Source organism: Quercus lobata, chromosome 5, assembly GCF_001633185.2.
Source record: "Quercus lobata isolate SW786 chromosome 5, ValleyOak3.0 Primary Assembly, whole genome shotgun sequence".
Lineage (NCBI taxonomy): Eukaryota > Viridiplantae > Streptophyta > Magnoliopsida > Fagales > Fagaceae > Quercus > Quercus lobata.
The window spans coordinates 9,621,161-9,629,875 of NC_044908.1; the positions used below are offsets into that span (position 1 = coordinate 9,621,161).

At 31.9% G+C, this 8,715-nt stretch overlaps 1 long non-coding RNA gene across 1 annotated transcript; it reads right to left on the minus strand.

Moving 5' to 3' along the window:
- Positions 1 to 6,719: 6,719 nt before the first annotated feature.
- Positions 6,720 to 8,423, minus strand: LOC115991576. The gene is made up of 2 exons (XR_004092228.1): positions 8,087 to 8,423; positions 6,720 to 7,064 (listed from the first exon to the last, which is right to left on the minus strand). It is a non-coding gene; the product is annotated as an uncharacterized LOC115991576 (long non-coding RNA).
- Positions 8,424 to 8,715: the final 292 nt, after the last annotated feature.

Consider the following 8,715-nt stretch of genomic DNA (forward strand, 5'->3'; position numbering starts at 1 on the left):
AAATAGTAAAAATAAATTTTATTTCATGTAAGGTTGCCACCAAACAAAATTTTGATTGAAATTATTAAGCTCTTTTTGTTGTTGTTTGATGTGTGTATATATATAACTTATCAAATAAAAAAGTGTGTATATAATAAAAAAGCGTATGTATATGTGTAATCAGAGTTGTCTTGATAAATATATTAGAGTTGCAACTTGGTTCCAAACAAAAATTCCTGGCTCCGCCATGCTGAAGTCTCAAAAAAATGACATTTTAATAGGTGTTGAATTAAGTGGATAACAGTTTAGAGAGCTTTGCAGCTCAATTGGCAATATATTTTTGAAAAAAAAAAAAAAAAGTGAATAGATTCTAATTGTTATTAGGGTGAGTTTGGTTCAGCTTTTTGAAAAAGTGCATAATGAAAAAGTGGAGTTTTGTAAAAGTGCATAATGAAAAAGTGGAGTTTCAAAAAGCTGAGTGTTTGGTAAAAGCTGTTAAAAAGTGCATAATGAAAAAACTGAGTGTTTGGCTAGCACTTATAAAAGTGGCTTTTTGAGGGGTAAATGACCAAAAAGGACAATGTATATATAAGGGAATTTATTTCATACTTTTTTTTTTTATGTGAGTTTGTTTCATACTTAAATCAATTACTTCATCATACTTAAATCAATTTTTCTCTTTTTAAAAAAATTATTTTTTTCTTACCAATATTAGCTAATAATAACCTACCACTTAAAATTTATTGTGAAAGTATTGTAAAAATATTGTGATAAAAATTGATAGTAATTTTAATTTTAACATATTATTAAAATTATTTTTTTCTCTTTCTAAAAAAATTATTTTTTTCTCACCAATATTAGTTAATAATAGCCTACCTTAAAATTTATTGTAAAAATATTGTGAAAATATTATGATATAATTTCTTTTTTCTCCCTTTTTTTTCTCTCCACACACGTGGTTCTACTTCCTTTTTTTTTTCTCCTCTTTTTTTCTCATCCACCCACATAACCACACTATTTTCTTTTCCTTTTTCCTTCTTTCCTCTACCATCTTCAGTCCAGAACATTCCCAGCTCTCTTTCTTTTCTTTTTTCTTTTTTGCCTCTTAGCACTTCGGTCCAGAACACAGCCCTGCTTCTTCTTCTTTTTTTTTCTTTTTTTTTTTTCCTCTTAGCAGTTCGGTCCAGAACATAGCTGTGCTTCTTCTTTTTTTTTTTTTTTTCCTCTTAGCACTTCAAATCGGAACACATCGGAACCATCGGAACCAACGCCAGAACTCATCCTTTATTCTTTTTTTTTCACACTCCAGAGAAGAAGAAGATGATGATGATGATGATGAAGATGAAGATGATTGAAACATAAGGATTTTGGGATTTTGGGTTTTTTTTTTTCTATGGATTTTGGGTTGATTTTGAGTTGGGTTTGGGATGGGTTTTCCAGATTTAAGTTGATTTTAAGTTGTTTTTGTGTTGATTTTGAGTTATTTTTGGTTTGGTTTTGGTCATTCTGTGTTCGGAATATCAAAGGTTGAAATGGGTTTTGTTGATTGTGGGGGTAGACCGGTGAAGAAGCAGAGGAAGACGAAGAGGAAGAAGACGAAGAAAAAAGACACAGATGAGAGATGAGGGCGTGAGAGAACTGATGGGTATTTCGGTCTTTTTGGTTATTGCAATGGTAATATACAAAACGCGCACAGCGCGTTTTGATTTATGGACCCTGAGGGTCCATATTCCTTCCGCGTTTTGCCCTCAGTTTTTATAAAAGTTCAAAACGCAACTTTTATAAAAAAGCTGCGTTTTTGAGCTTACCAAACGAAAGTCTTGGTTGAGCTTTTTTGAAAACGCACTTTTTGAGCTCAAAAAGTGGAACCAAACGGGCACTTACAAAAATATTTTCAACGGTCTTTTTGTAAATAAAACAAACAAGTTGAGTTATTATATAGAAGAACGTTCCAAAATGTGACCATCCACCCACTTTTTCCATTTCCCCAAACCAACTCACGTGACATACTCAGTTTATTTCTCAATTCAATAAAAATCTTGACCATTTTTACTTCCTATTCTCATTTCCAACGTCTGTCGCTTTATGATATGTGCTCTGAGTCTCTTTTCTCTTCTTCTTCTTCTTCTTCTTTGTATTTTCTCTCTCAACCCGGCTCTGCCTCATCTCGTTCTTTTTTTCTTTTTCTTTTTTCCCCTCTGCGATAATCCAGTGTATTAAGGCAGTGGGTTTGCTTTGTAACTATTGGGCTAATAGATTTTTTTTTTTTTAAATTTTTTTTTAAGTTTTTGTTTTGTTAAGTTTTTGTGTTTGTTGTCATCAGTTGGGCTGGGTTGATTCATGATTGGAGGGGAAGGGCCCACTGTAATAATGAAAAAAAATATGCCTAATAAAAAAATTCTCTTAGGGTCAGAGGGCCCGGGCCCTTTGGGCCCCCCACTGGTCCGACCTCGCCACTAACTATTTGAAAGCAAAGTTAAACAGTAAAATAAGATGTAAGTGAAGAAAAGTGAGCATAATAATGGTGAATGAGTCACACTGTGTGTCCTATTTCATTCAGCCATAGGGACCAGGTGTTAGAATTATAACATGATATCATCATTACACTGAGCAAAATACTTTCTTTTTTTTTTTTTTTTTTTTCTTTTAACTCCTCCTTTTATTTTGCTTTGTAGACTATAGAAAGCCAAAAACCTATGTTGGTAATTGGCTAAGGATGGCTGTTAGAGCTGCATCACATGTAAACATGCTAATCTTATCATGACTTTTTTGTCTTAAAATTTTCTTAACTTAAATCATATTAAGATCTCTCTCTCTCTCCAAGTAGACTATTGGAAATTCTAAGTGAAAGATCAACTCATCAACCACTTCTTCAGCATATGTACTCTAGGGAGGAGAGATTGTATGGATTTAATATCTATAGTTTTATGGGTCTTTTAAAACCAAATCGGACTATAATTATATATAGTCACACACATTTTTTTTTTCTTTTTTTTGAGAAAAAAGTAAATAAATTTTATTGAACTAAATCAGATTGGAAAACAATATCCAAATAACTAGGTAGACATTCTATCCATATATCTGTGTCTACAGATAAAACTGTTTTTCTAGCTAAAGTTTAAGCTAATCTAATTCCTTCCCTTCGAATATGCTGGAAATTGAAATATTGAAGAGTAGCGCCTAAACTTCGACTCTCATCTATCATATGACCAAATAAAGCCAAGGTTTTGGTTCTTAAATTAAAAAGCATACTTATAAAAAAAATTAAAAATTAAAAAGTATAATCTAAATTCAATTCATGGCAATCATGTCAATGACTTGTTCCATAATGTTTTTTATTAAACACCTCAAATTTTACTAGCTAAAATTAAAGATACCTAACTTTTTATATCATATCAAATTTTGTTCAAATATAATGTTATTTATTATTTGATTAATAAGCTTATTTTTTTATGTATAAATTTAAATTTTAAATATTTAATATTTAATTGATAACATAACTATTATTTTTATTTTTATTTTTCTGAACACGCAATGCAAAAGTTGAAAACAAACCTTTTCCAACAAAAAAAAAAGCCAATAACTTTGATTCTATTTTTAGGAGCGGAGATACAGAGAAAATGGAACAAAGATCAATCATCCGGTCCCACGAGTAAGGCAATTCCAATGATGAAATGAAACTTCCTAGTTCCTACCGTTTTTCTTAACTCTCCAACATGCTATAATAGTTTTGCTCTTGAATTATTGTCTCTTTATTTTTCTCTTTTACAAACTGAGCACATGGAAAGTTTTATTTTTTTACCACCAATCGTTCAAGCCTACTCGAATCCTCTCTCTTCTCTTATGCAATGTTTTGTGTGAATTCTCTGTTTTCTTTCTTTCTTTTTCAAACAAAGAATCTGAACGCCCAGCCATACTAGGATCACCACAGAATTCACAAGAGTTTACAATACCAATAAATGAGAGATATGTCGCAAAAATTAACTACCCCACTAACTTTTTTTTTTTTTTTTTTGGTGTGGAATAAAAGACATGTTAATGGGTCGATATTTTTGCACACATATCTTTCATTTATTGGATTTGATATGAATGACGTGGTAACATTTGATACAAAATATTTTTTACAAACTTAAGCCTAACACTATCTACCAGCTTCTTTTTTTCTCATATATTTATTTTTTAAAATGGCCCATGTGCGATGTTGTTGACAACTTGAATGTAGTTGTGAGAAGTGAGATTGTTGATAATTTTATTGTGACCTCTCGCCCCTCTTTCACATATTCACAAAATAATAATAATAATAATAATAATAACAACTAGCTTCTAAGCACGTGCATGAGGCTAGTTGTTTTTTTTTTAAGGTAAAAAAAAATGATTTTTTTTTTTTTGAAAACATGAGTTTAGGTAGTTGGAGCATTTCAAATACCTGAATAGAGAGTATTCCTATTCTTTAGTTTTTTCTCTACTTTTTTTTTTTTTTTTTGAGAAACAATTTTGTCTCTACTTAAACTTAGGAGTGTTGGCAATATTTTTGAACCAACAAAATGTCCGATTCAAACATGAAAACCCCCTTAAATAGTAGTATAAATAGAGAAATTATTATGTAGTCCCAACCAATAAATACAAGACACCTCGTTAAAAAAAATGCTTACATAGGCTTTTAAGCCACATCAACCCAGTAACCCTTACCCACCTTAACGTCTATTAACCCCATTTGAGTAGAATTCAAAATTTAGAAGTGAATTGGGCAGGCTTCACTAGAATTGCAGTTTCAGTCAAACTTTCAAATTTCATTTTTTAGATATGCCATCTGCATCAAAATTCCAAGAACCAGCTCTCTCACAATCTCCCCGCCATAGCAGTATCCACCTCTCCTCATTCAGCTCTCAGATCGCTCTCTACAGGCCCAAACTCAGATCTCCCTCCTCTCAGGTTAGCTTTCTCTATCTCTCTCTCTCTCTGATTTCCTTTCATTTAGAGTTTTGGTTCTTACTATTGATTGTACTATTTCCTTTCTCTCTTCTCTGTTTTTTTTTTTTTTTGGGTTATGTGGTGACTGGTGAGCAACTTAAAATTCCTTTCTCTCTCTCAGGGTTTTTTTTTTTAATTATTATTATTACTTTTTTTTAGGACTAGTTTCATCTGGAGTTCATTTTGTGGTTTCTGAATTGAAGAGATTGATTTAGTTTGGATTTAGGATTTTTCGTTGGATTTGATAAACAAGGATTTTTCACCTTTGTTTCTTAGGTACCGATGCTTTGATGGGCAATCCAAACCTTTTAGATTTCAATTTAGTATTTCCTTTTGGTTCTTGTTTTTGTTCTAAAAATTCATTTCTTTGGCTTGATTGAATGATTCACTTTCTTGAATATTTACCTTTATTACTGATATGTCCAAGCATATTGTAGTTAAGTATTTCATGTATTTGAAGTTGATAGTTCACTGAATATTCGTAAATTTGTAAAGGGACTTTCAAATTGAAATTTCATATGATTGACCTCTTGAGAGATTGCCTTTAAGGTGTTTGTGGAAATGCTTTTTTTTTTCTTGGCAATTCTTTGTTGGCTTATGCTCTCATTTCTGGTGGGTGGGTATATGAAGGTGTCATTTGTGGTGGGCATGTTTTAGTTGTGTTAGGGTGGGAAGTGGATTTAGAAGGGGGAAATATATGCTTTGGCCTGAATGAGGCACTTGTAAGAGCATATTTTCTTTTTCCTATTTTCATGTGTTCATGTGTTTTATAATTTTGCATATGAGGTGTTTAAGAAAAATGCAACTTAATGATAACTATGGATGTTTGTATGGTGTAAATTAAAATGGTTTGTTGGGTTTTACTGATGTAGAATTGATTTGAATAAGAAGCAAATGCAACAATGCATAAGCATCTCTTATTTAGTTCCATTAGAGTTGATGTCACATGCATATTACTTTTAGCAACCATGTGCAACTTCTTTTTTAAATTAATATTCATGAATTTTTACTTGCAGAGGCAATTAGCATTGATGCCCAAATTAGAGCAGTTGAAGTTGCCCCATGAATGAAGGTTGAGGGCTAGAGGCTAAGCTGAAGCAACAGTGGGAGAAAAAGTAAAGTTGCTAGGATTGAAGTCCAAATTGGAACATTTAGATTTATTCATCTAAGATAATTAGGTCAATGTAGATAGGAAGGATAGGGAGATTTTTCCCCTCCCCCTAAGTTGAACTCTCTTGTAGTCTTTAATTAGAAGAGGTGTTTTTTTTTTTTTTTTTTTTTTTTTTTTTTTTTTTTTTCCACTCTTTGTTTATATCCGCATAGTAGAGGGAAATTTCTTTTCTTTAGTTGTAAGAATCTTTTTTGATCTCTTTCTTGTTTATGTGATAATAGAAAAGAGATGCAAAAAAATATTGAACTTATTTTAAATCTTGTTGCTCAAGACATGCAGTAAGCTTTGGATGGGTTGTTATAGCTGCTCTAGGAATGACTAGTACTGAAAATACTTTTAGAAAGCAACTTAGGAGTAAGAAGCTGCAATTCCAAAGATTGTTATTGCAATGCTCAAAATTGAAATGCAAGCATATAAACATGGATCATCATTCTTCGTGAGAAGCAATAGTTGCCTGGTAATAGCTATCCAATGTTCATAGCCAGAGATTTCAACCTAAAATAACTTCAAATGCTCCCTGTCATTATAACAACCATTATATTAATATACACTATAGAATGTTATGAACTAGCCTCTTGAAATTGTGAGGGAAAAAGAATTTGAGTTCTAATTTTCTGCTTTCATCTTTATAAATTTGTTTCTCTTTAAATAGCATACAATACATGACATATGTACAATACAACTTATAACAAACACCCAACTCATAACAGAAGCTTGATAAAAAACTAGCAAACAACCCAATCCTCCTCTACACTTCAGAAAGTCTAGGAAATAAGCTATTAATAATTTTTATCTCTAACTAATGAATCCATCTCATCCAAAGCCAAGAATGACAGCTCCTTCATGTTCAACTTGTTGATTCTCATCTTTGGCCTACTACTCATCCTCATCTTTGGCAAGCCGAGATTCCCTCTACTCCAAGCATCTTTCAAAATGCAAATGCCTTCTAGGTTTTTTTGAATCATAACACAAAATCATTAAATTATTGTTCATCAATAAAAATCTATTGTCTAACTACTTTCATGGTTTCAACTATCCAATATCCACCACTGAATCATTAACTATATTCAAAAGTACATTAAAATGCACACAAGTTTGCTAGCACAAATGTCAATTATTATTACTGTCAATTAGATTGACAAGCCTTTATACTATCAATCATTACCTTTGGTTGTGAAAATAAGAATTTTTTTCATGGTAAGGATAACTCGAACTTCATATAAGGCATAAAAGCCAATGTCTAACTAGCGATATATTCAAAGTTCTAAAGTTTTTGCCTATCCAAATTTTCACCATATCTACTGAAGTTAGGAAACCATAATGCACATTAAACTTTATTTCAAGGATTCAATTCTCTCTTGCTTTGTCATTGACATTCATTCCGTGCAAATGGTCGCCAATCGAAAATATGACCAGACACCACTGCTCATGCATGTATGCCTATAATTATCACAACACTCATAAACAAAGAATAAAACTTATAGCATGGTCATAGCATTAATCTTGATATAGTATATAGAGCATTGCACCTCAGATCTAGCAACTGAAATTACTTGCAAATTAAAGTTAAACAACACTCAAGAGCTCACGTGAAAACAAGTCCAAGAATGAGTCTTGATGATTGAACTAAGCTTTTCTCATGGAAATAAACAAGTTGAATGAAAAGCCTATACCCAAATTCTTTAAAAATGACATGGTCTTTTCATTGGGGCATTTTATCAAACACGTTGATTACAATGAGTCAGTGACAGGAGGAATGAACATAAATTGTGAAATTAATTGGCCATAAATACCTAAATACCCAAAAGAAAAATCATCAAAGAGATCAACATGGATATCAATGGTAACTAAAGAAAAACAAAAAAAAAAAAAAAAGATCACCAAGAACACCTATGGAATAAAATGTCATGGGCTAAGAAATCCGGCAATTTCATCCCACAAAAAGAAAGGGAAAATAGAACTCACCCCATTCATTGCTTGAATCTTGAAGCATTATCATCCTTTGTTAAAGGAACAACATACCTCTCAAATCTAAAAATTTGGATTACCCATCAAAGCATTTTGTATATCCAGGATGAGGAGGCAAGGGATTACGATAGAGAAAACATAGAGGAGGCGTGCGGTAATAAGCAAGGCAATGTTGAGGTTGCTGTTGCTGGTGAGTGGAACGTTGGAGGCGATTTCGCCAGAAATACATTTTGTTTGGTGTTGGGAAATATGTGATATTCCATAAAACAAATTTTGAAGAAAAGTTTTTAGATCCCGCCATTTACATCTCAAATTTGAATTTGGTCTAAAAACAAAATTTGAAAGCACTCTCAGAAGAATTGACGGGGTTAAAGGGACATTAGACATAATGGGTGACATGGCAGTTTAGCTTACATCATCATTTTTTAATGATCTATCTTCTTCTTATTGGTTTGGACTACACAACAATTTCCCACGTTTTTGTATGTTTTTTCATGTGTCTTTCGTAACGTATTAGAATTAGTTACTTGTTAACTAGTTTGTTAGTATTGCTTATTTAATTGTTGTACTACCTCACTACTACTACTACTTCTTCTTCTTCTTCTTCTTCTTCTTTTTTACTATTA